Below are 25071 nucleotides of genomic sequence, written 5' to 3'. Positions count from 1 at the left end.
ACCACATTATAGTAATGTCAGTGTCACAGCAGTCAGAAACCTACCAAGTTTATTTAACAGTAAAACACGTCAATGAAACACGCAATTTATTTAAGGATCACGTTCATTCATTTTTTACCGTGCCACTTTACAACAGCAGATAAACTCCCATCGTCTTTAACCGAGCGATGGATGCTTCGTAAATGCAATCGCAACACGTCTATTACCTGTAATATACACCTGTAAATGTATTCTGTTGGTTTACTCTTATTCCAAACGACATTTCTTACCTTTGATCAATGAACGGGGATCGTTGAGATGTGTTGCGAGCAGTGCGTTACTTGTTTCGTCTCCCGAAATTTAAAAGTTGTGATTTTTAAAAATTGCCGCATCTCAAACTCGCAACAGCGCCGGAAGACCGTAGTGGCCAAAAATATATTACATCCGTAGTGGTTTAGCACTACCATAGAGAATGAATGGGAAACGGTTTAGGCCGTTTAGCTAAACAATCCCAGGCTCCCGCGCGGGAGACCGGGGTTCGATTCCCCGACGGGGAGTGATCAGTTTCCTTCTTTGCTCTGCCTTTTACCTGCAATGACCACTGTTGTGGAAGTTTTCCACTTAAATAAAGCCTGCAGACGAGCAGTGAGCGGTAGCTAACATTCTTTTAATTCATGCACACAACATACAAACAAGCTTGTGGAGCCCCCATGGCCGCGGGACCGACGGTCAGCAGAGTCCTCACTGAGCCAAAGTCAACCTCTCAGTTAAATACCTTCTCCAGGAACAAAAGGCAGTACACAGCTGTTTCACACCTTAAGGTTCACACTCCCTTGCTACTTCCCAGAGTCCTCAAGAGACAAAAGACTGGTCCTCTGGAGTTCCTGTTTTCCCCCCAACATCCTGACTACACCCCCTACCATTTGTCTTAAGTATGAGTGTCAGACATGTTAAAACAATGAAATAATGTGATTAATACCTTAGTGAAAGAAATTCCTCTACAATCCCACCCTTTGATTCTAAAATCAAGAATCACATTAAAACCAGAATTTCTTTCCTGACATTCTGTATATCACATCAACATTATTGTACACTTAAAGGAGTTTCACACTGTGTATCCTCACTTCACTGTTCTCCCACCACCCTTTGTTCATCTTTAATCTTCCCCACAATCTAAGCTCTCACATGCAAATGGAAACACCAATGATACAGAGGAAAGGTCTTTTCCAGAGTGTCAAAGTACTTTGCATGGCAAAGTGAAACAGCATTAGGTGGTCATTCTCTGTCACAGTCATGGCTCCTGGTGTCTGTGCCATTTACAGAGTCATAATTCCAACGCTGATCTTCCTTGCGCTGTCACTTTTGGAGCTTGGCACGCTCTCTCCATCCCTCGATTTCTGTTCCAACGCAGCTGTAGATTTAAGGCAGAGCACGTCGTACACCTTAGTTGTCTTCCTCAGCGTCAACGACGAAACTCTTTCATTTTATTTTAAGATTTTGCTGTTCAAAATCTCCTCATGACAATCCTTTGGAAGCCCACTGTCGTTTGTCTGCTGTCCTGCAGATGGTCCCTGCTTCTCACTGGTCCACTTGAAGTGTTGTCTCCTAGTCACAGTTTGCATCTGCGCCTCAGTCAATCCTTCCATATCCCTCATGTCACGGTTCCTGCAATTTAAAAATGAAAACTTCCCCGGAAAAAAACCCTCTTTTGCCCTCTGTTAGCTTAGCACAATTAGACATGCACAATGAAGTTGTGCATTGTCTCTTAAAAATTCTCAGGGCTTCTCCCCTGAAGTAGCTTTACTCCAGGCCCTGTCGTAAGAAAAAAAAAAAAACATTAGCCAGTGGTGTGTCCTGCTGTAAATCATGTGATTAGATCATATGATTAGCCCTCTGCTGTGGAAAAAGTGATATAGATGTTAGCGCAGCGCGTCTGTATGCACACTTTCTCACAGTGACCTCTGCACTGTAAACAATACAAGGTCATGAATAACACACCGCTGGTAAATTCACAAAGACACAGAAAGTGGCAATTAAAAGGTTAAGTCAGCACGGCTCAAAAGCCCATGCAACCCAGGATGTTGCTGTCACCTTTCTGCTCCTGTAACAAAGAAACATACATATATACATCCACCCTTTGTCTCTCTGGGTGGAGGTGCAATCTTGCATATTGGTGTCAAGTCAGTCAAGTTTTTGTCAGTCCAGTCAATCCCCGTGTTTATTGCTGATAGCAGAACCTCTTGTGTCGCAATAAGTTTCTACTGCCAGCAATGACGTCAGTTCAAAAAGGAAAAAAAAAGAATTTAGACTGGATTACCTCGCTGAATCCTTTTTGCCAGGGACTTGTTTTCTGATTGTCCCAAATAAGTGGCTTTCTCCCGAGCCCATTTTAATTTTGGAGAAGCTCACTTGCGATTGTTCAACATGTTGTATAGCGCTTTTGATTCTGATCTTGCAGCCTGCTTGAAAAAGAGAAAATTGCCAAACAAAAATCTCAGTGCACTGTTAAAAATCAAAAAAAATATGAAGGCCTAGTTTAGAAGTTGTCTAAGCATACTTTCTTAGAATGATAGATCAAAACAAAACTAATTGGCAGGTTCAAAGTGGTACCAAAAGAAAATGCATCAGTAAATCCCCAAAACTTTCATCCACCAGTCACACACACCTCACACAACAGCAATATTCTATTAGAAAATGAGTTTTTTGTTTTCCCCATGTACCCAGATGTGTGTCACGATAAGACCTCCCCCACACATCAGAAACCAGAAACTCAATAATCTATTAGTCCCCACTCATCTGACCCTCCCGCAGCATTCTGTTCACCGCTGATTCAATCATCCTTCCCCAAAAATAATACTAGTTCACTAGTCTATGTATCACTTCTTAACCTACTAAGTGAACCGGACAAGATGATGGTAACAGAAATGCTTAAAATGCTATTTGGTCTTCATGAGCTTCATTGCATGTGTGTATGTGTTAGTAGGATTAATGCATTTTCTGTTTGTGTAATTTTATGTGTACCTCTCCTCTTTGCGGTGCTCCAGACACTTTTCAATTCTCCACGCAAGGCAGTCGTTTTTTCCTTCCCAGTTTCCTAAACCCAAATTTCATTCCCACACTACAACAGCCTTCCTCCATGTTGTCCCCTTCTCCTTTGACTGTGGTCTCATCTCATCTCTCCCCCTTGCAGCAGTCCAGTGAGAGTCAGTTGTCTTTCAGCTTTGTCCTGTGTTTTCCACGGTCTCATTTTGCCATTTTTGCGCCGAAAGTGGCAAATGTCCAACTCAAGCAGTCTTTTTCAAAAGTCCATTCACACAGTGAAGTTGCAGCTCCTTGGAAATGCACATCCATCCATCCAGTCATGATGATGCCATTTTTCTCCTTGCTGTCGCTGTCTTGCACAGCTGCTGCTGCTGCTGGACCTTTTCTTCACTGCTCAGGATGCTGCTGTGAGCTCTCGAGATCTATCTCGTTGTTCTGAAACTGCATTTCTTGTCTTCAGGGAGAGATTTTGTAGCTTGTTTTCTCAGGGTGACAAACACATGGAAGTTAAGCTGTAAAACAATTCAGCCAAAACTTGGCTTGAGTGTTTCTAATGGTGTTAACCTATAATTTTCTTCCGACTGCTGCACGTGGAAAATTGATCCGGGTCTGCTCTTCACCTGCAAGTGACACACTGAGACATTTTGATCATTCTTCTCATTGCTTAAAACAACACCTCTCCCCTCTCTGGTTCTGAATTCCCCTTTCTTAAAAACCCAGAGAGATTGTAGTTGTTTTATGTTGAAAAACACCAAACCCTCTTCCTATTTGCTTATTTTATCAACAATTCTGCTAAAAAAAAATTTTCGTGTGTGTCCACCCTAGGGGAGCTGGTGGCCTGCAGTACCACCTTCTCCCTCTAGTTGGAAACAACTGTTACACACATTTCTACACTCCTCTCTCTTTTTTTTTTTTTTTTTTTTTTTTCTTTGTTCCCCATTTTCAACATTTTGAAACCCCATTTCTCACTGTTTTTACACACACATCAACGTTTCCCACACAACCATTCTCTGCAATCTTACACACTACACATTTACTCAATTCTTACCATACAGTCACGTATTGAGTTTTGTCTCTGGCCGCCTGGTGGAAGGCCTGCCGCTTTACTGGATCCAGTTTCCCTTTACATTCAGAGCGTCCTCTGCAATGGCCTTCTTCCCTTACCGGCAGAAAAGTGCTAAAATACCGTCATTTCACACACTGTAGTACGCAGAAATGATTCCCGACAGTGTACCTGAACCGCCGTTCCTGTGGCGTACTTGGACCGAACACAGGTCTGGGCCGGCTTCTCCCCAACTGCGTGTTCGAGCCACTGTCCTTGTGATGAGCCGTTCCCAACACAAGCCTGGGGCCTCAAACCGCCAGGATTTTCCCCGACAGTGTACCTGAGTCGCTGTCCCTGTGACGTACTTGGACTGAACACAGGTCTGGGCCGGCTTCTCCCCAACAACGTGCGCGAGCCACTGTCTTTGTGATGAGCCGTACCCAACACAAGCCTGGGGTCTCAAACCGCCAGGATTTTCCCTCCGGAGACTCGAACTCCGGAGTCGGCCAGCGTTCTCCCCCTCGGCCAGACAAAAAACTCTCCATGACTGTATACAAGTTAGCTACAACTCACCCATCTGCAGAAGTCCCCTCAAAATCGATGGTCTCGGTGGTGACTGAAACACACGGCTCTGTGACTCCTCCATTTCCTTCGCTTCAACAGCTGGTAGGACAAAGGTACCTTTTCCCTCAGGGGTGATCAGCCCGTCCACGGAACCGTTGTTCAGCGACCACATGGACCACCCTGCTCGCAGCGCCATTTTGTTGTGGAAGTTTTCCACTTAAATAAAGCCTGCAGACGAGCAGTGAGCGGTAGCTAACATTCTTTTAATTCATGCACACAACATACAAACAAGCTTGTGGAGCCCCCATGGCCGCGGGACCGACGGTCAGCAGAGTCCTCACTGAGCCAAAGTCAACCTCTCAGTTAAATACCTTCTCCAGGAACAAAAGGCAGTACACAGCTGTTTCACACCTTAAGGTTCACACTCCCTTGCTACTTCCCAGAGTCCTCAAGAGACAAAAGACTGGTCCTCTGGAGTTCCTGTTTTCCCCCCAACATCCTGACTACACCCCCTACCATTTGTCTTAAGTATGAGTGTCAGACATGTTAAAACAATGAAATAATGTGATTAATACCTTAGTGAAAGAAATTCCTCTACACCACGCACACCTTGATCGCACACCAGATCCTAGTCAATCTAATAATCTAGTCCTATAATGGGCTTGAAGAAACATGAATTCCACCTGTGCGCTCACAAGTCAAAAAGGTCTTCTCAGAAAGAGCTCCCATCAGAAGAGATGCTAGTCTAAGAGAACTATGCTTGTCCAGCGTCTTCTCTGTTTTACGTGCGTCCCTACTAACAAATAAGTTTCTTGGTTTTGTCTTCTGTAGATTGTGTGCTAGCCAAACAAAGGACATCAAAGAGCTTGTCAACCAGAAGATCAGCTCCCATGACAAGAGATGCTATCTTGAGATCACAATTTGCATTGTCAATACAGCCATAAGTGGGGGAGTGCTTGAAAAATGACACAAATGGGAGTTCCCTCCTTCTCAATAGTCCTACATGATCTGTCATAAAAGTCCACAAATGTAAGAAAGCATTGAAATGCTCCTTTAATTACTCAACTTTGCTCAAGCTCTGTTTCCGTAGTGTAGTGGTTATCATGTTCGCCTTACACGCGAAAGGTCCCCGGTTCGAAACCGGGCGGAAACATGCTTCTTTGCTTATGCGTCCTGATATGAAAGTTTCTGACTGCAGGCACTGCTTGAACTTGTGGGCTTCTACTGCTGTTTGGGACACAGACGAGAGAAAGTACTCAAATCTGGTACAGGTCTCTGACATCTGTAACCTTTGGATGCTCGTCTTGCTAAAGAGTTGTCTATGGCTCAAATTTCTGCAAACTCCACAGACTTCACACAAATCAACACATCTCCAGTCGCTATATTTCCTGAAGATGGAGGCACAGACTAAGCTCTTGGAAATGAGTGACTCTAGGTGGCCTGCACAGGACTTGGGCCTATTTTCAGCCAATGCACAAGGCAATGAAACAAATGGGCGCTTTAGGCAACAGTTCTGCTGCCAGAGGTTCTGAGGTTTCCTAGGGCAGCATATGTTGAGCTGTGCTTGCTTTAGTGAACTCCTAAATGTCCAAAGTTTAAGTGAGCCTAACATCGAGACTACAGTTCAGACTCCTTGCTAGAGTGCGTCTGTCTCTTCTCCATGGCTCCTTTTACTTCACGGCCATGATAGGAACATGCCACCAGATTTGTGAGATTGCGAGACTACTCAGTGAGACACATTGGAAAGCCAAACAAGCTGTCTTTCGGGGTTTCCGTAGTGTAGTGGTTATCACGTTCGCCTCACTCGCGAAAGGTCCCCGGTCCGAAACCGGGCGGAAACATGGGTCTTTTCCTTCTTTGGTCAAAAGGAAATTGATGTTCACTCTTTAGACAACTCTGCTTGTCCAGCATTTTCTCTGTTTTATTTGCATCCCTATTGAGAATTAAGTCTCTTGGTTTTGTCTTCTGTAGGTTGTGTGCTAGCCAAACAGAGGACATCAAAGAGCTTGTCAACAAGAAGATCGGGGCCTTCGGAGGTGGCAACAGGATTAGAAGTGAGAAGAGTGCAAGAGGAAAAGTTGACTTGAGTCAAGGTGGCTAATGAACAATACAGCAGGAAGCTGAAGTGGAAAGTGCAGCAGAAGAGCATGAGCGAGGTTTGGTGCAGCATGAAGACCATGTGCAGATAAGTTCAACCAACACAAGAGGAGTGGAATTGACTGGGCCACTGACTTGCTCTTTAACTGACTAGACTCTTATTCCAGCGTGTGCTAATGCTAATGTACCTGTGGAGCAAAGTGCTAGAAAGCCAAATGAGGTTCCACTGAGACTTGAACTCAGATCGCTGGATTCAGAGTCCAGACTGCTAACCATTACACCATGGAACCCTGCCTGAAGCGCAGAAAAGCTCTGTGTCAAACTGGCATAAAAGTGTAGTTCCTGGTAAACGGATGGGGATTTCTACAAGGCAAGCCAAATTTTACCTGTCATACCTGCTGCGAATCGCAGCTTGACGTGACCTTGGCAGCACTTCAGAGGTCCTCGTTAGTATAGTGGACAGTATCTCTGCCTGTCACGCGGAAGACCGGGGTTCGATTCCCAGACGGGGAGTGAGCAGTTTCCTTCTCTGCTCTGCCTTTTACCTGCAATGACCACGCACACCTTAATCGCACACCAGATCCTAGTCAATCTAATAATCTAGTCCTATAATGGGCTTGAAGAAACATGAATTCCACCTGTGCGCTCACAAGTCAAAAAGGTCTTCTCAGAAACAGCTCCCATCAGAAGAGATGCTAGTCTAAGAGAACTATGCTTGTCCAGCGTTTTCTCTGTTTTACGTGCGTCCCTACTAACAAATAAGTTTCTTGGTTTTGTCTTCTGTAGATTTTGTGCTAGCCAAACAAAGGACATCAAAGAGCTTGTCAACCAGAAGATCAGCTCCCATGACAAGAGATGCTATCTTGAGATCACAATTTGCATTGTCAATACAGCCATAAGTGGGGGAGTGCTTGAAAAATGACACAAATGGGAGTTCCCTCCTTCTCAATAGTCCTACATGATCTGTCATAAAAGTCCACAAATGTAAGAAAGCATTGAAATGCTCCTTTAATTACAACAGTTTGCGCAAGCTCAGTTTCCGTAGTGTAGTGGTTATCACGTTCGCCTTACACGCGAAAGGTCCCCGGTCCGAAACCGGGTGGAAACATGCTTCTTTGCTTATGTGTCCTGATATAAAAGTGTCTGACTGCAGGCATTGCTTGAACTTGTGGGCTTCTACTGCTGTTTGGGACACAGACGAGAGAAAGTACTCAAATCTGGTACAGGTCTCTGACATCTGTAACCTTTGGATGCTCGTCTTGCTAAAGAGTTGTCTATGGCTCAAATTTCTGCAAACTCCACAGACTTCACACAAATCAACACATCTCCAGTCGCTATATTTCCTGAAGATGGAGGCACAGACTAAGCTCTTGGAAATGAGTGGCTCTAGGTGGCCTGCACAGGACTTGGGCCTATTTTCAGCCAATGCACAAGGCAATGAAACAAATGGGCGCTTTAGGCAACAGTTCTGCTGCCAGAGGTTCTGGGGTTTCCTAGGGCAGCATATGTTGAGCTGTGCTTGCTTTAGTGAACTCCTAAATGTCCAAAGTTTAAGTGAGCCTAACATCGAGACTACAGTTCAGAGTCCTTAGTTGAGTGCGTCTGTCTCTTCTCCATGGCTCCTTTTACTTCAAGGCCATGATAGGAACATGCCACCAGATTTGTCAGATTGCGAGATTACTCAGTGAGACACATTGGAAAGCCAAACAAGCTGTCTTTCGGGGTTTCCGTAGTGTAGTGGTTATCACGTTCGCCTCACACGCGGAAGGTCCCCGGTCCGAAACCGGGCGGAAACATGGGTCTTTTCCTTCTTTGGTCAAAAGGGAATTGATGTTCACTCTTTAGACAACTCTGCTTGTCCAGCATTTTCTCTGTTTTATTTGCATCCCTATTGAGAATTAAGTCTCTTGGTTTTGTCTTCTGTAGGTTGTGTGCTAGCCAAACAAAGGACATCAAAGAGCTTGTCAACAAGAAGATCGGGGCCTTCGGAGGTGGCAACAGGATTAGAAGTGAGAAGAGTGCAAGAGGAAAAGTTGACTTGAGTCAAGGTGGCTAATGAACAATACAGCAGGAAGCTGAAGTGGAAAGTGCAGCAGAAGAGCATGAGCGAGGTTTGGTGAAGCATGAAGACCATGTGCAGATGAGATCAACCAACACAAGAGGAGTGGAATTGACTGGGCCACTAACTTGCTCTTTAACTGACTAGACTCTTATTCCAGCGTGTGCTAATGCTAATGTACCTGTGGAGCAAAGTGCTAGAAAGCCAAATGAGGTTCCACTGAGACTTGAACTCAGATCACTGGATTCAGAGTCCAGAGTGCTAACCATTACACCATGGAACCCTGCCTGAAGCGCAGAAAAGCTCTGTGTCAAACTGGCATAAAAGTGTAGTTCCTGGTAAACGGATGGGGATTTCTACAAGGCAAGCCAAATTTTACCTGTCATACCTGCTGCGAATCGCACCTTGACGTGACCTTGGAAGCACTTCAGAGGTCCTCGTTAGTATAGTGGACAGTATCTCCGCCTGTCACGCGGAAGACCGGGGTTCGATTCCCTGACGGGGAGTGAGCAGTTTCCTTCTCTGCTCTGCCTTTTACCTGCAATGACCACGCACACCTTAATCGCACACCAGATCCTAGTCAATCTAATAATCTAGTCCTATAATGGGCTTGAAGAAACATGAATTCCACCTGTGCGCTCACAAGTCAAAAAGGTCTTCTCAGAAACAGCTCCCATCAGAAGAGATGCTAGTCTAAGAGAACTATGCTTGTCCAGCGTTTTCTCGCTTTTACGTGCGTCCCTACTAACAAATAAGTTTCTTGGTTTTGTCTTCTGTAGATTGTGTGCTAGCCAAACAAAGGACATCAAAGAGCTTGTCAACCAGAAGATCAGCTCCCATGACAAGAGATGCTATCTTGAGATCACAATTTGCATTGTCAATACAGCCATAAGTGGGGGAGTGTTTGAAAAATGACACAAATGGGAGTTCCCTCCTTCTCAATAGTCCTACATGATCTGTCATAAAAGTCCACAAATGTAAGAAAGCATTGAAATGCTCCTTTAATTACTACAGTTTGTGCAAGTTCCGTTTCCGTAGTGTAGTGGTTATCACGTTCGCCTCACACGCGAAAGGTCCCTGGTCCGAAACCGGGCGGAAACATGTGTCTTTTCCTTCTTTGGTCAAAAGGGAATTGATGTTCACTCTTTAGACAACTCTGCTTGTCCAGCATTTTCTCTGTTTTATTTGCATCCCTATTGAGAATTAAGTCTCTTGGTTTTGTCTTCTGTAGGTTGTGTGCTAGCCAAACAGAGGACATCAAAGAGCTTGTCAACAAGAAGATCGGGGCCTTCGGAGGTGGCAACAGGATTAGAAGTGAGAAGAGTGCAAGAGGAAAAGTTGACTTGAGTCAAGGTGGCTAATGAACAATACAGCAGGAAGCTGAAGTGGAAAGTGCAGCAGAAGAGCATGAGCGAGGTTTGGTGAAGCATGAAGACCATGTGCAGATGAGATCAACCAACACAAGAGGAGTGGAATTGACTGGGCCACTAACTTGCTCTTTAACTGACTAGACTCTTATTCCAGCGTGTGCTAATGCTAATGTACCTGTGGAGCAAAGTGCTAGAAAGCCAAATGAGGTTCCACTGAGACTTGAACTCAGATCGCTGGATTCAGAGTCCAGAGTGCTAACTATTACACCATGGAACCCTGCCTGAAGCACAGAAAAGCTCTGTGTCAAACTGGCATAAAAGTGTAGTTCCTGGTAAACGGATGGGGATTTCTACAAGGCAAGCCAAATTTTACCTGTCATACCTGCTGCGAATCGCAGCTTGACGTGACCTTGGAAGCACTTTAGAGGTCCTTGTTAGTATAGTGGACATTATCTCCGCCTGTCACGCGGAAGACCGGGGTTCGATTCCCTGACGGGGAGTGAGCAGTTTCCTTCTCTGCTCTGCCTTTTACCTGCAATGACCACGCACACCTTAATCGCACACCAGATCCTAGTCAATCTAATAATCTAGTCCTATAATGGGCTTGAAGAAACATGAATTCCACCTGTGCGCTCACAAGTCAAAAAGGTCTTCTCAGAAACAGCTCCCATCAGAAGAGATGCTAGTCTAAGAGAACTATGCTTGTCCAGCGTTTTCTCGCTTTTACGTGCGTCCCTACTAACAAATAAGTTTCTTGGTTTTGTCTTCTGTAGATTTTGTGCTAGCCAAACAAAGGACATCAAAGAGCTTGTCAACCAGAAGATCAGCTCCCATGACAAGAGATGCTATCTTGAGATCACAATTTGCATTGTCAATACAGCCATAAGTGGGGGAGTGCTTGAAAAATGACACAAATGGGAGTTCCCTCCTTCTCAATAGTCCTACATGATCTGTCATAAAAGTCCACAAATGTAAAAAAGCATTGAAATGCTCCTTTAATTACTACAGTTTGTGCAAGTTCCGTTTCCGTAGTGTAGTGGTTATCACGTTCGCCTCACACGCGAAAGGTCCCCGGTCCGAAACCGGGCGGAAACATGGGTCTCTTCCTTCTTTGGTCAAAAGGGAATTGATGTTCACTCTTTAGACAACTCTGCTTGTCCAGCATTTTCTCTGTTTTATTTGCATCCCTATTGAGAATTAAGTGTCTTGGTTTTGTCTTCTGTAGGTTGTGTGCTAGCCAAACAAAGGACATCAAAGAGCTTGTCAACCAGAAGATCAGCTCGCATGACAAGAGATGCTATCTTGAGATCACAATTTGCATTGTCAATACAGCCATAAGTGGGGGAGTGCTTGAAAAATGACACAAATGGGAGTTCCCTCCTTCTCAATAGTCCTACATGATCTGTCATAAAAGTCCACAAATGTAAGAAAGCATTGAAATGCTCCTTTAATTACTACAGGGTACGCAATCTCCGTTTCCGTAGTGTAGTGGTTATCATGTTCGCCTCACACGCGAAAGGTCCCCGTTCCGAAACCGGGCGGAAACATGCTTCTTTGCTTATGTGTCCTGATATAAAAGTGTCTGACTGCAGGCATTCCTTGAACTTGTGGGCTTCTACTGCTGTTTGGGACACAGACGAGAGAAAGTACTCAAATCTGGTACAGATCTCTGACATCTGTAACCTTTGGATGCTCATCTTGCTAAAGAGTTGTCTATGGCTCAAATTTCTGCAAACTCCACAGACTTCACACAAATCAACACATCTCCAGTCGCTATATTTCCTGAAGATGGAGGCACAGACTAAGCTCTTGGAAATGAGTGGCTCTAGGTGGCCTGCACAGGACTTGGGCCTATTTTCAGCCAATGCACAAGGCAATGAAACAAATGGGCGCTTTAGGCAACAGTTCTGCTGCCAGAGGTTCTGGGGTTTCCTAGGGCATCATATGTTGAGCTGTGCTTGCTTTAGTGAACTCCTAAATGTCCAAAGTTTAAGTGAGCCTAACATCGAGACTACAGTTCAGACTCCTTGCTAGAGTGCGTCTGTCTCTTCTCCATGGCTCCTTTTACTTCAAGGCCATGAGAGGAACATGCCACCAGATTTGTGAGATTGCGAGATTACTCAGTGAGACACATTGGAAAGCCAAACACGCTGTCTTTTGGGGTTTCCGTAGTGTAGTGGTTATCACGTTCACCTCACACCCGAAAGGTCCCCGGTCCGAAACCGGGCGGAAACATGGGTCTTTTCCTTCTTTGGTCAAAAGGGAATTGATGTTCACTCTTTAGACAACTCTGCTTGTCCAGCATTTTCTCTGTTTTATTTGCATCCCTATTGAGAATTAAGTCTCTTGGTTTTGTCTTCTGTAGGTTGTGTGCTAGCCAAACAGAGGACATCAAAGAGCTTGTCAACAAGAAGATTGGGGCCTTCGGAGGTGGCAACAGGATTAGAAGTGAGAAGAGTGCAAGAGGAAAAGTTGACTTGAGTCAAGGTGGCTAATGAACAATACAGCAGGAAGCTGAAGTGGAAAGTGCAGCAGAAGAGCATGAGCGAGGTTTGGTGCAGCATGAAGACCATGTGCAGCTAAGATCAACCAACAGAGGAGGAGTGGAATTGATTGGGCCACTAACTTGCTCTTTAACTGACTAGACTCTTATTCCAGCGTGTGCTAATGCTAATGTATCTGTGGAGCAAAGTGCTAGAAAGCCAAATGAGGTTCCACTGAGACTTGAACTCAGATCGCTGGATTCAGAGTCCAGAGTGCTAACCATTACACCATGGAACCCTGCCTGAAGCACAGAAAAGCTCTGTGTCAAACTGGCATAAAAGTGTAGTTCCTGGTAAACTGATGGGGATTTCTACAAGGCCAGCCAAATTTCACCTGTCATACCTGCTGCGAATCGCAGCTTGACGTGACCTTGGCAGCACTTCAGAGGTCCTCGTTAGTATAGTGGACAGTATCTCCACCTGTCACGCGGAAGACCGGGGTTCGATTCCCCGACGGGGAGTGAGCAGTTTCCTTCTCTGCAATGACCACGCACACCAGATCCTAGTCAATCTAATAATCTAGTCCTATAATGGGCTTGAAGAAACATGAATTCCACCTGTGCGCTCACAAGTCAAAAAGGTCTTCTCAGAAAGAGCTCCCATCAGAAGAGATGCTAGTCTAAGAGAACTATGCTTGTCCAGCGTTTTCTCTGTTTTACGTGCGTCCCTACTAACAAATAAGTTTCTTGGTTTTGTCTTCTGTAGATTGTGTGCTAGCCAAACAAAGGACATCAAAGAGCTTGTCAACCAGAAGATCAGCTCCCATGACAAGAGATGCTATCTTGACATCACAATTTGCATTGTCAATACAGTCATAAGTGGGGGAGTGCTTGAAAAATGACACAAATGGGAGTTCCCTTCTTCTCAATAGTCCTACATGATCTGTCATAAAAGTCCACAAATGTAAGAAAGCATTGAAATGCTCCTTTAATTACAACAGTTTGCGCAAGTTCAGTTTCCGTAGTGTAGTGGTTATCACGTTCGCCTTACACGCGAAAGGTCCCCGGTCCGAAACCGGGCGGAAACATGCTTCTTTGCTTATGTGTCCTGATATAAAAGTGTCTGACTGCAGGCATTGCTTGAACTTGTGGGCTTCTACTGCTGTTTGGGACACAGACGAGAGAAAGTACTCAAATCTGGTACAGATCTCTGACATCTGTAACCTTTGGATGCTCGTCTTGCTAAAGAGTTGTCTATGGCTCAAATTTCTGCAAACTCCACAGACTTCACACAAATCAACACATCTCCAGTCGCTATATTTCCTGAAGATGGAGGCACAGACTAAGCTCTTGGAAATGAGTGGCTCTAGGTGGCCTGCACAGGACTTGGGCCTATTTTCAGCCAATGCACAAGGCAATGAAACAAATGGGCGCTTTAGGCAACAGTTCTGCTGCCAGAGGTTCTGGGGTTTCCTAGGGCAGCATATGTTGAGCTGTGCTTGCTTTAGTGAACTCCTAAATGTCCAAAGTTTAAGTGAGCCTAACATCGAAACTACAGTTCAGAGTCCTGGCTAGAGTGCGTCTGTCTCTTCTCCATGGCTCCTTCTACTTCAAGGCCATGATAGGAACATGCCACCAGATTTGTCAGATTGCGAGATTACTCAGTGAGACACATTGGAAAGCCAAACAAGCTGTCTTTCGGGGTTTCCGTAGTGTAGTGGTTATCACGTTCGCCTCACACGCGAAAGGTCCCCAGTCCGAAATCAGGCGGAAACATGGGTCTTTTCCTTCTTTGGTCAAAAGGGAATTGATGTTCACTCTTTAGACAACTCTGCTTGTCCAGCATTTTCTCTGTTTTATTTGCATCCCTATTGAGAATTAAGTCTCTTGGTTTTGTCTTCTGTAGGTTGTGTGCTAGCCAAACAGAGGACATCAAAGAGCTTGTCAACAAGAAGATCGGGGCCTTCGGAGGTGGCAACAGGATTAGAAGTGAGAAGAGTGCAAGAGGAAAAGTTGACTTGAGTCAAGGTGGCTAATGAACAATACAGCAGAAGAGCATGAGCGAGGTTTGGTGCAGCATGAAGACCATGTGCAGATGATATCAACCAACACGAGAGGAGTGGAATTGACTGGGCCACTAACTTGCTCTTTAACTGACTAGACTCTTATTCCAGCGTGTGCTAATGCTAATGTACCTGTGGAGCAAAGTGCTAGAAAGCCAAATGAGGTTCCACTGAGACTTGAACTCAGATCGCTGGATTCAGAGTCTAGAGTGCTAACCATTACACCATGGAACCCTGCCTGAAGCACAGAAAAGCTCTGTGTCAAACTGGCATAAAAATGTAGTTCCTGGTAAACTGATGGGGATTTCTACAAGGCCAGCCAAATTGTACCTGTCATACCTGCTGCGAATCGCAGCTTGACGTGACCTTGGCAGTACTTCAGAGGTCCTCGTTAGTATAGTGGACAGTATCTCTGCCTGTCACGCGGAAGACCGGGGTTCGATTCCCCGATGGGGAGTGAGCAGTTTCCTTCTCTGCTCTGCCTTTTACCTGCAATGACCACGCACACCTTAATCGCACACCAGATCCTAGTCAATCTAATAATCTAGTCCTATAATGGGCTTGAAGAAACATGAATTCCACCTGTGCGCTCACAAGTCAAAAAGGTCTTCTCAGAAAGAGCTCCCATCAGAAGAGATACTAGTCTAAGAGAACTATGCTTGTCCAGCGTTTTCTCTGTTTTACGTGCGTCCCTACTAACAAATAAGTTTCTTGGTTTTGTCTTCTGTAGATTGTGTGCTAGCCAAACAAAGGACATCAAAGAGCTTGTCAACCAGAAGATCAGCTCCCATGACAAGAGATGCTATCTTGAGATCACAATTTGCATTGTCAATACAGCCATAAGTGGGGGAGTGCTTGAAAAATGACACAAATGGGAGTTCCCTCCTTCTCAATAGTCCTACATTATCTGTCATAAAAGTCCACAAATGTAAGAAAGCATTGAAATGCTCCTTTAATTACTACAGTTTGCGCAAGCTCAGTTTCCGTAGTGTCGTGGTTATCACGTTCGCCTTACACGCGAAAGGTCCCCGGTCCGAAACCGGGCGGAAACATGCTTCTTTGCTTATGCGTCCTGATATAAAAGTGTCTGACTGCAGGCATTGCTTGAACTTGTGGGCTTCTACTGCTGTTTGGGACACAGACGAGAGAAAGTACTCAAATCTGGTACAGGTCTCTGACATCTGTAACCTTTGGATGCTCGTCTTGCTAAAGAGTTGTCTATGGCTCAAATTTCTGCAAACTCCACAGACTTCACACAAATCAACACATCTCCAGTCGCTATATTTCCTGAAGATGGAGGCACAGACTAAGCTCTTGGAAATGAGTGGCTCTAGGTGGCCTGCACAGGACTTGGGCCTATTTTCAGCCAATGCACAAGGCAATGAAACAAATGGGCGCTTTAGGCAACAGTTCTGCTGCCAGAGGTTCTGGGGTTTCCTAGGGCAGCATATGTTGAGCTGTGCTTGCTTTAGTGAACTCCTAAATGTCCAAAGTTTAAGTGAGCCTAACATCGAGACTACAGTTCAGACTCCTTGCTAGAGTGCGTCTGTCTCTTCTCCATGGCTCCTTCTACTTCAAGGCCATGATAGGAACATGCCACCAGATTTGTCAGATTGCGAGATTACTCAGTGAGACACATTGGAAAGCCAAACAAGCTGTCTTTCGGGGATTCTGTAGTGTAGTGGTTATCACGTTCGCCTCACACGCGAAAGGTCCCCGGTCCGAAATCAGGCGGAAACATGGGACTTTTCCTTCTTTGGTCAAAAGGGAATTGATGTTCACTCTTTAGACAACTCTGCTTGTCCAGCATTTTCTCTGTTTTATTTGCATCCCTATTGAGAATTAAGTCTCTTGGTTTTGTCTTCTGTAGGTTGTGTGCTAGCCAAACAGAGGACATCAAAGAGCTTGTCAACAAGAAGATCGGGGCCTTCGGAGGTGGCAACAGGATTAGAAGTGAGAAGAGTGCAAGAGGAAAAGTTGACTTGAGTCAAGGTGGCTAATGAACAATACAGCAGGAAGCTGAAGTGGAAAGTGCAGCAGAAGAGCATGAGCGAGGTTTGGTGCAGCATGAAGACCATGTGCAGATGAGATCAACCAACACAAGAGGAGTGGAATTGACTGGGCCACTAACTTGCTCTTTAACTGACTAGACTCTTATTCCAGCGTGTGCTAATGCTAATGTACCTGTGGAGCAAAGTGCTAGAAAGCCAAATGAGGTTCCACTGAGACTTGAACTCAGATCGCTGTATTCAGAGTCCAGAGTGCTAAACATTACACCATGGAACCCTGCCTGAAGTGCTGAAAAGCTCTGTGTCAAACTGGCATAAAAGTGTAGTTCCTGGTAAACTGATGGGGATTTCTACAAGGCCAGCCAAATTTTACCTGTCATACCTGCTGCGAATCGCAGCTTGACGTAACCTTGGCAGCACTTCAGAGGTCCTCGTTAGTATAGTGGACAGTATCTCCGCCTGTCACGCGGAAGACCGGGGTTCGATTCCCCGACGGGGAGTGAGCAGTTTCCTTCTCTGCTCTGCCTTTTACCTGCAATGACCACGTACACCTTAATCGCACACCAGATCCTAGTCAATCTAATAATCTAGTCCTATAATGGGCTTGAAGAAACATGAATTCCACCTGTGCGCTCACAAGTCAAAAAGGTCTTCTCAGAAAGAGCTCCCATCAGAAGAGATGCTAGTCTAAGAGAACTATGCTTGTCCAGCGTTTTCTCTGTTTTACGTGCGTCCCTACTAACAAATAAGTTTCTTGGTTTTGTCTTCTGTAGATTGTGTGCTAGCCAAACAAAGGACATCAAAGAGCTTGTCAACCAGAAGATCAGCTCCCATGACAAGAGATGCTATCTTGAGATCACAATTTGCATTGTCAATACAGCCATAAGTGGGGGAGTGCTTGAAAAATGACACAAATGGGAGTTCCCTCCTTCTCAATAGTCCTACATGATCTGTCATAAAAGTCCACAAATGTAAGAAAGCATTGAAATGCTCCTTTAATTACTCGACTTTGCTCAAGCTCCGTTTCCGTAGTGTAGTGGTTATCATGTTCGCCTTACACGCGAAAGGTCCCCGGTTCGAAACCGGGCGGAAACATGCTTCTTTGCTTATGCGTCCTGATATGAAAGTTTCTGACTGCAGGCACTGCTTGAACTTGTGGGCTTCTACTGCTGTTTGGTACACAGACGAGAGAAAGTACTCAAATCTGGTACAGATCTCTTACATCTGTAACCTTTGGATGCTCATCTTGCTAAAGAGTTGTCTATGGCTCAAATTTCTGCAAACTCCACAGACTTCACACAAATCAACACATCTCCAGTCGCTATATTTCCTGAAGATGGAGGCACAGACTAAGCTCTTGGAAATGAGTGGCTCTAGGTGGCCTGCACAGGACTTGGGCCTATTTTCAGCCAATGCACAAGGCAATGAAACAAATGGGCGCTTTAGGCAACAGTTCTGCTGCCAGAGGTTCTGGGGTTTCCTAGGGCAGCATATGTTGAGCTGTGCTTGCTTTAGTGAACTCCTAAATGTCCAAAGTTTAAGTGAGCCTAACATCGAGACTACAGTTCAGACTCCTTGCTAGAGTGCGTCTGTCTCTTCTCCATGGCTCCTTTTACATCAAGGCTATGATAGGAACATGCCACCTGATTTGTCAGATTGCGAGATTACTCAGTGAGACACATTGGAAAGCCAAACAAGCTACCTTTCGGGGTTTCCGTAGTGTAGTGGTTATCACGTTCACCTCACACGCGAAAGATCCCCTATCTGAAACCGGGCGGAAACATTGTCGTTTCCTTCTTTGGTCAAAAGGGAATTGATGTTCACTCTTTAGACAACTCTGCTTGTCCAGCATTTTCTCTGTTTTATTTGCATCCCTATTGAGAATTAAGTCTCTTGGTTTTGTCTTTTGTAGGTTGTGTGCTAGCCAAACAGAGGACATCAAAGAGCTTGTCAACAAGAAGATCGGGGCCTTCGGAGGTGGCAACAGGATTAGAAGTGAGAAGAGTGCAAGAGGAAAAGTTGACTTGAGTCAAGGTGGCTAATGAACAATACAGCAGGAAGCTGAAGTGGAAAGTGCAGCAGAAGAGCATGAGTGAGGTTTGGTGCAGCATGAAGACCATGTGCAGATGAGATCAACCAACACAAGAGGAGTGGAATTGACTGGGCCACTAACTTGCTCTTTAACTGACTAGACTCTTATTCCAGCGTGTGCTAATGCTAATGTACCTGTGGAGCAAAGTGCTAGAAAGCCAAATGAGGTTCCACTGAGACTTGAACTCAGATCGCTGGATTCAAAGTCCAGAGTGCTAACCATTACACCATGGAACCCTGCCTAAAGCGCAGAAAAGCTCTGTGTCAAACTGGCATAAAAATGTAGTTCCTGGTAAACTGATGGGGATTTCTACAAAGCCAGCAAAATTGTACCTGTCATACCTGCTGCGAATCGCAGCTTGACGTAACCTTGGCAGCACTTCAGAGGTCCTCGTTAGTATAGTGGACAGTATCTCCGCCTGTCACGCGGAAGACCGGGGTTCGATTCCCCGACGGGGAGTGAGCAGTTTCCTTCTCTGCTCTGCCTTTTACCTGCAATGACCACGTACACCTTTTTTTTTTTTTTTTTTTTTTTTTTTTTTCGCCTGTCCCATTTGGTTCTTTAGCCGTCAGAATTGTTGTCTGAAGACCAACAAGGATACCCAATGGATTTATTTTGCCAAATGGATCATCATGGCATTGCCGTATTGGTCCATTTGATCGACCTTTGTTTTTATTATTTATTTTATTTTCAGTTGTTACAGACGGGACAGACATGAGTGAGGGATAGGAAAGGGAGAAAGAAAGAGGAAGGAAAAGAAAAACAGAAGGGGAGAGGGACAGTGAGAAAGGGGGGAAGAAAAAATATCTCCGGGATCACCTGTTGAGAGAAAAAGAATAGAAAACAAGCAAAAAAACCCAAAACAAAACAATGCAACATACTATACACAACACCATCGCATTAATCTAGCTAAGTGTAAACATCAGTAAATACTAAATATTGAATGTTGTTGTGCAGCACGCAGGACAGACAGCGCACAATGTGCTTTGAAGTAGCAGCCAAGAAAGGTGTGATTTAAGTCTACGAATAGTGAACACCCATGTGCACACCTGTGTGGATCGGCGCGCTTGTATTCAAATGGTTTCCCCATGTAATGGTCTGCTAGAGGATGTAGAGAGCCATAGCCCCGTCCCCCAGGGCATGAAGCAGGCATGGAGGAGATCCAGGCCCCAGACATCCAGAGGCCCCAGAGTGCAAGAGCCCAAGGAGGACCACCGGAGGGGCATCCGTGCCACCTTCATGGGAAGGGCTGAGGATCCCCAGATGAGGGGTCACCCAGTAGCCACCGGGCAGAAGCCAGAGGGGGCTGCACCGGCGTGCCCGCCGGCTCTGCCGGCAGCCAGCTGTGCCAGAGTGAACCGAGCCGCAGGCACAGAGGCCGGAGGCCCGAGGGCCCCCCGCGCCCCGGAAGAGGCCTGACCGAGCAGCAGGCGCCAGGCCCCGCCAAGTAGTCACCGGGAGTGAGCTGGTACATACCTGAGCGCCCAGCCCCGGACACCAAGAACCACCAACGCACCGACCCCTGAGGGCATCAGTCACCGGCAGGGAGTGTGGTGAGGGGAGATAGGCCTCCACACTTTGGAGGGCCTTGGAGTTCCCAGAGAGGTGAAGTCTAAGACCCGACCTGACATATAGACACAGACAAACAGGCACACACAGACACAGACATGCATTCCCACCCTCATGCACACATATACAAACACTCAGCACTCACCCAACGCAGGAATAAACGTAAATGGACATGTACACACAATCACACTCCCCAAACATACTCTATACCCCGGGTCCAGGTATCCTCACCCCCAGAGATGGAAACGGCACCCAGACCCAAGAGATGTTACCCTTCCCTCCGGGGTGGAGGCAAGCAGACCGCCCCAGGCTCCGCAGCAGCAGGGAGGCCAATCGGACAGCCAGCATCTCTTCCCAGCCCCCCCGCCCCGATGGCTAGCAGAGAACAGGGGTGTGTTAAGACCCCATACCTCCCTCCTCCCGCTCAAGTGTAGTGTTGCTGCGTGTTGCTCTAAAGTGTATTTAAAACAAGGGAGAGCATGGTGCTGCTGCCAGAGAGCAGCAGGTGTTAGCACGGCCCCTCCCGAGAACCCTCAATGTCTACATGGATTTAAAATTGAGAGGTGGGCACCGGCGCCAGAGGCAGGTTTGAATACACAGACCGTCTACTGGACGCCGTTAACGTGCCCACCCTCAAGGCCCTATATATATATATATATGTGTGTGTTATGAGAGTGTAAGTAATGTGGATGTCTAAGTTGTGAGATAAAATTGAGGCACAGGTGGCCAGAAGAGGACAGAGGGGGGGGGGAATGTCTCCCCTGCACCCTGGTGACACACCCGCACCCCAAAGCCCTACCTGTGTGGGTGGGTGTGGTGGAGCGTGAAGAGGGAGGCAGCCGGGGATGGGGAGGAAAAGAAGGGAGGGGAGGGTGTCCCTCCCTAGGGCCAGCTCCCCCGCTGACCCCAATATGCACCCCCGTCCTCTGGTATCCACCAAGGCAAGGGAGCCCAGGCCCATCCAGACCGGGGCCTACGGCAGCAACACCGCCAAGCCCCACAGGACCCGGGGCAGCCCACTCCACCCCACCGCAGAGGAAACTGTACCCACCCCAACATTCAATCATCTCCCAGACTACACAAGACACAGACACCCAGGTTAAGTTTATTCTCCACCTCTCCTATGTCTCTCCCCCACCTGCAGAGTGGACTCCTGCAAAGATGGAACAACCTCCCTGCCAGTTCAAGAGCCCCCCGGTTAGGCCGATGCACAAGAGGCCCCCTGCGCCAGGGCTGAGCCCCCGTGCACCCACCCGCCCACAACCTCGGCGACACACCGACGAGGACCGAAGCCCCCAAGGCCCAGCCAGAGCCCCAGCACGGAGGCGAAGCACCCCCGAACCCCAAACCCCCACGCCCGCCCCGGATCCACTCAGGGGCAGCCAGGCCACCAGGCCAGTAACCTACGTCCGCCAGCACAGACCATCCTCCAGCCCCGCTGCACGCGGCCACGAGGAGAACAACCTCTGAGAGCGACCAGAGCCACTAACCAGGTTATGAACACAACCCCCGGGTTAAGCCCTCCAGGGATAACGTCTCTAGGGGTCCTCCAGGTGCCCTAAGCCCATCCCAACCTCCACATCAACCACAATAGCCAAGGCGGGACCAAACCACGACCCCCCACCCCCGCTAGGTGATGGAGCCGATCAAAGGAGCCCAGAGGGATTGATCTAATGTGGTGGCAGAGGCTATATCGAGACTAATGTGATCTATTAGATAGTTTCTGTATTGGCTAGAATTAAGATTATTTTTATTTTTCCAGTTCATGAGGACCGTTTTCTTGGCGATGCATAGGGCAATAAAAACCATGTGGACTGTATTAATTTCTGTAGTGACATCATCCAAATTTCCCAACAAGCATACTAAAGGGGAGGTTGGAATTTTACATTTCAGACACTTTGATAAGTCCTCACATATCTCGTGCCAAAACTTCTGCACTGGTGGACAGAACCAAAGAGCGTGGATGTAACTGTCTGGTGTATTGCCTTGACAGTGTGAGCAGTTGTTGGCGGATGTAAAGCCCATCTTAAACATTCGATGACCTGTATAGTGCACTCTATGCAGTATTTTGTATTGTATTAATTGCAGATTGGGATTTTTAATAAATTTAAAGGTTTTTAAGCAAATCTGAGACCAGACGTTTTGGTCTAAGCTGACTGATAAATCTGCTTCCCACTTTGCAATAGGAAGGGATATTGATTCATCTATTTTAGAAAGTGTTCTGTATATTTTAGATAATAGTTTGGGGGATTTAAGAGTAAGAAATTGAACCACACTTGGTGGTGTTTGTAATTCAACTTGACTGAGGTTAAATTTCTTTTTTACTATGGATTTAATTTGTTGATATTCTAAAAATCTTTTCTTGTTGATCCCATATTGTGTAACTAGTCTGTCAAATGGAATAAATTCTGTTCCCTCTAATATATGTTCTAAGTATTTAATTCCTTTACAACTCCATTCTGGGAAATTAATCATATTTTTGTTTTGTAATATGTCAGGGTTATTCCAGATAGGTGTACGTTTGCATGGGATTAATGAAGACTCCGTTATTTTTAGAAACTCCCACCATGCTGACAGAGAAAAGCTGATGTTGATGCTTTTAAAGCATTCATGTCTTTTGATGTTTGAGCTAATAAATGGTAGGTCTGAAATCTCTAGATCATTGCATAGTGCCTGTTCAACATCTAGCCAGGGCTCATCTAAGAGGGTACATTTTAACCATTCTGAGATGAACTGAAGCCTGTTGGCTAAGAAGTATTGGTGAAAATTAGGCAGATCTAGTCCTCCTCTATCCTTGGTTCTTTGTAGCGTTTTTAAGCTGATGCGCGGGGGTTTATCTTTCCAAAGGAATTTAGAAATATGTGAATCCAGAGATCTGAACCAATCTTGTGATGGTTTGTTAGGGATCATTAAAAATAAGTAATTTATTTTTGGCAAGATCATCATTTTTATAGTGGCGACCCTTCCCATGAGTGATATGGGTAGAGATTTCCATCTAGTCAGATTGCCTTCTACTTTCTTTAGAAGTGGGATGTGGTTTAATTTAATTAAGTCTGAAAGCTTAGGAGAAACAATAATACCTAAATATTTAATATTTCCAGATTGTAGTGGGGCAGAAGATGAATTGTGGAAGGAGCAGTTAATGGGAAGAACTGTAGATTTTGGCCAGTTAATTGAATAGTCTGAAACTCTTGAAAACCAGTTTATTAGAGTAATTACCTCAGAGAGGTTGATTTGTGAGTTTTGCAGAAAAAGCAACACATCATCTGCATAGAGACTGATTTTATGTTCTACGTTATTACATTTTATGCCCTTAATTGTTGTAGCCTGTCTAAGTGCTGCTGCTAGAGGTTCGATAAAAATTGCAAAAAGTGAAGGGGAGAGTGGGCATCCCTGTCTGGTGCCCCTCAGGAGACAAAAGCTGGAGGATGTCTGGTCATTTGTTCTGATACGAGCTGTTGGGGAATTGTATAATATTCTTATCCAATTTATGAAAGAGTTTCCAAAACCAAATTTGTGTAAAGTTGCAAATAAAAATTTCCAGTTAACTCTGTCAAATGCTTTTTCTGCATCTAGAGATAATATTATGGTTTCAATGTTTTTATTGTATGAGTAGTCTATTAAATTAAGAAATCTACGAGTATTTGTTGAGGAGTGCCGACCTTTTATGAAACCAGTTTGGTCAGGATGAAACCAGTTTGGTCAGGATGTTTGGAAAGCCAAACAAGCTACCTTTCGGGGTTTCTGTAGTGTAGTGGTTATCACGTTCACCTCACACGCGAAAGATCCCCTATCTGAAACCGGGCGGAAACATTGTCGTTTCCTTCTTTGGTCAAAAGGGAATTGATGTTCACTCTTTAGACAACTCTGCTTGTCCAGCATTTTCTCTGTTTTATTTGCATCCCTATTGAGAATTAAGTCTCTTGGTTTTGTCTTTTGTAGGTTGTGTGCTAGCCAAACAGAGGACATCAAAGAGCTTGTCAACAAGAAGATCGGGGCCTTCGGAGGTGGCAACAGGATTAGAAGTGAGAAGAGTGCAAGAGGAAAAGTTGACTTGAGTCAAGGTGGCTAATGAACAATACAGCAGGAAGCTGAAGTGGAAAGTGCAGCAGAAGAGCATGAGTGAGGTTTGGTGCAGCATGAAGACCATGTGCAGATGAGATCAACCAACACAAGAGGAGTGGAATTGACTGGGCCACTAACTTGCTCTTTAACTGACTAGACTCTTATTCCAGCGTGTGCTAATGCTAATGTACCTGTGGAGCAAAGTGCTAGAAAGCCAAATGAGGTTCCACTGAGACTTGAACTCAGCTCGCTGGATTCAGAGTCCAGAGTGCTAACCATTACACCATGGAACCCTGCCTGAAGCGCAGAAAAGCTCTGTGTCAAACTGGCATAAAAATGTAGTTCCTGGTAAACTGATGGGGATTTCTACAAAGCCAGCAAAATTGTACCTGTCATTCCCCGACGGGGAGTGAGCAGTTTCCTTCTCTGCTCTGCCTTTTACCTGCAATGACCACGTACACCTTAATCGCACACCAGATCCTAGTCAATCTAATAATCTAGTCCTATAATGGGCTTGAAGAAACATGAATTCCACCTGTGCGCTCACAAGTCAAAAAGGTCTTCTCAGAAAGAGCTCCCATCAGAAGAGATGCTAGTCTAAGAGAACTATGCTTGTCCAGCGTTTTCTCTGTTTT

At 45.6% G+C, this 25071-nt stretch overlaps 20 non-coding genes across 20 annotated transcripts; 13 read left to right on the top strand and 7 right to left on the bottom strand.

Moving 5' to 3' along the window:
• The first annotated feature begins 5710 nt into the window (after positions 1–5710).
• Positions 5711–5783, top strand: trnav-uac (transfer RNA valine (anticodon UAC)). Its single transcript has one exon. It is a non-coding gene; the product is annotated as a tRNA-Val (tRNA).
• A 615-nt stretch (positions 5784–6398) lies between these two features.
• Positions 6399–6471, top strand: trnav-cac (transfer RNA valine (anticodon CAC)). Its single transcript has one exon. It is a non-coding gene; the product is annotated as a tRNA-Val (tRNA).
• A 474-nt stretch (positions 6472–6945) lies between these two features.
• Positions 6946–7017, bottom strand: trnaq-cug (transfer RNA glutamine (anticodon CUG)). The gene has a single exon. It is a non-coding gene; the product is annotated as a tRNA-Gln (tRNA).
• A 745-nt stretch (positions 7018–7762) lies between these two features.
• trnav-uac (transfer RNA valine (anticodon UAC)) lies at positions 7763–7835 on the top strand. The gene has a single exon. It is a non-coding gene; the product is annotated as a tRNA-Val (tRNA).
• Positions 7836–8450: 615 nt separating this feature from the next.
• On the top strand, positions 8451–8523 carry trnav-cac (transfer RNA valine (anticodon CAC)). Its single transcript has one exon. It is a non-coding gene; the product is annotated as a tRNA-Val (tRNA).
• Positions 8524–8997: 474 nt separating this feature from the next.
• Positions 8998–9069, bottom strand: trnaq-cug (transfer RNA glutamine (anticodon CUG)). The gene has a single exon. It is a non-coding gene; the product is annotated as a tRNA-Gln (tRNA).
• Positions 9070–9220: 151 nt separating this feature from the next.
• On the top strand, positions 9221–9292 carry trnad-guc (transfer RNA aspartic acid (anticodon GUC)). Its single transcript has one exon. It is a non-coding gene; the product is annotated as a tRNA-Asp (tRNA).
• Positions 9293–9814: 522 nt separating this feature from the next.
• trnav-cac (transfer RNA valine (anticodon CAC)) lies at positions 9815–9887 on the top strand. The gene has a single exon. It is a non-coding gene; the product is annotated as a tRNA-Val (tRNA).
• A 474-nt stretch (positions 9888–10361) lies between these two features.
• trnaq-cug (transfer RNA glutamine (anticodon CUG)) lies at positions 10362–10433 on the bottom strand. Its single transcript has one exon. It is a non-coding gene; the product is annotated as a tRNA-Gln (tRNA).
• A 745-nt stretch (positions 10434–11178) lies between these two features.
• Positions 11179–11251, top strand: trnav-cac (transfer RNA valine (anticodon CAC)). Its single transcript has one exon. It is a non-coding gene; the product is annotated as a tRNA-Val (tRNA).
• A 379-nt stretch (positions 11252–11630) lies between these two features.
• Positions 11631–11703, top strand: trnav-cac (transfer RNA valine (anticodon CAC)). The gene has a single exon. It is a non-coding gene; the product is annotated as a tRNA-Val (tRNA).
• Positions 11704–12865: 1162 nt separating this feature from the next.
• trnaq-cug (transfer RNA glutamine (anticodon CUG)) lies at positions 12866–12937 on the bottom strand. Its single transcript has one exon. It is a non-coding gene; the product is annotated as a tRNA-Gln (tRNA).
• Positions 12938–13653: 716 nt separating this feature from the next.
• Positions 13654–13726, top strand: trnav-uac (transfer RNA valine (anticodon UAC)). The gene has a single exon. It is a non-coding gene; the product is annotated as a tRNA-Val (tRNA).
• A 1137-nt stretch (positions 13727–14863) lies between these two features.
• Positions 14864–14935, bottom strand: trnaq-cug (transfer RNA glutamine (anticodon CUG)). Its single transcript has one exon. It is a non-coding gene; the product is annotated as a tRNA-Gln (tRNA).
• A 745-nt stretch (positions 14936–15680) lies between these two features.
• Positions 15681–15753, top strand: trnav-uac (transfer RNA valine (anticodon UAC)). Its single transcript has one exon. It is a non-coding gene; the product is annotated as a tRNA-Val (tRNA).
• Positions 15754–17138: 1385 nt separating this feature from the next.
• Positions 17139–17210, top strand: trnad-guc (transfer RNA aspartic acid (anticodon GUC)). Its single transcript has one exon. It is a non-coding gene; the product is annotated as a tRNA-Asp (tRNA).
• A 522-nt stretch (positions 17211–17732) lies between these two features.
• Positions 17733–17805, top strand: trnav-uac (transfer RNA valine (anticodon UAC)). The gene has a single exon. It is a non-coding gene; the product is annotated as a tRNA-Val (tRNA).
• Positions 17806–18966: 1161 nt separating this feature from the next.
• Positions 18967–19038, bottom strand: trnaq-uug (transfer RNA glutamine (anticodon UUG)). The gene has a single exon. It is a non-coding gene; the product is annotated as a tRNA-Gln (tRNA).
• Positions 19039–19189: 151 nt separating this feature from the next.
• Positions 19190–19261, top strand: trnad-guc (transfer RNA aspartic acid (anticodon GUC)). Its single transcript has one exon. It is a non-coding gene; the product is annotated as a tRNA-Asp (tRNA).
• Positions 19262–24657: 5396 nt separating this feature from the next.
• Positions 24658–24729, bottom strand: trnaq-cug (transfer RNA glutamine (anticodon CUG)). The gene has a single exon. It is a non-coding gene; the product is annotated as a tRNA-Gln (tRNA).
• Between the last annotated feature and the right edge of the window lie 342 nt (positions 24730–25071).

The sequence above is a fragment of the Neolamprologus multifasciatus genome, chromosome 8 (assembly GCF_963576455.1).
Source record: "Neolamprologus multifasciatus chromosome 8, fNeoMul1.2, whole genome shotgun sequence".
NCBI classification, from domain to species: Eukaryota; Metazoa; Chordata; class Actinopteri; order Cichliformes; family Cichlidae; genus Neolamprologus; species Neolamprologus multifasciatus.
Note: the sequence above shows the minus strand (reverse complement) of the source record. Positions and strands in the feature narration are given on the sequence as shown.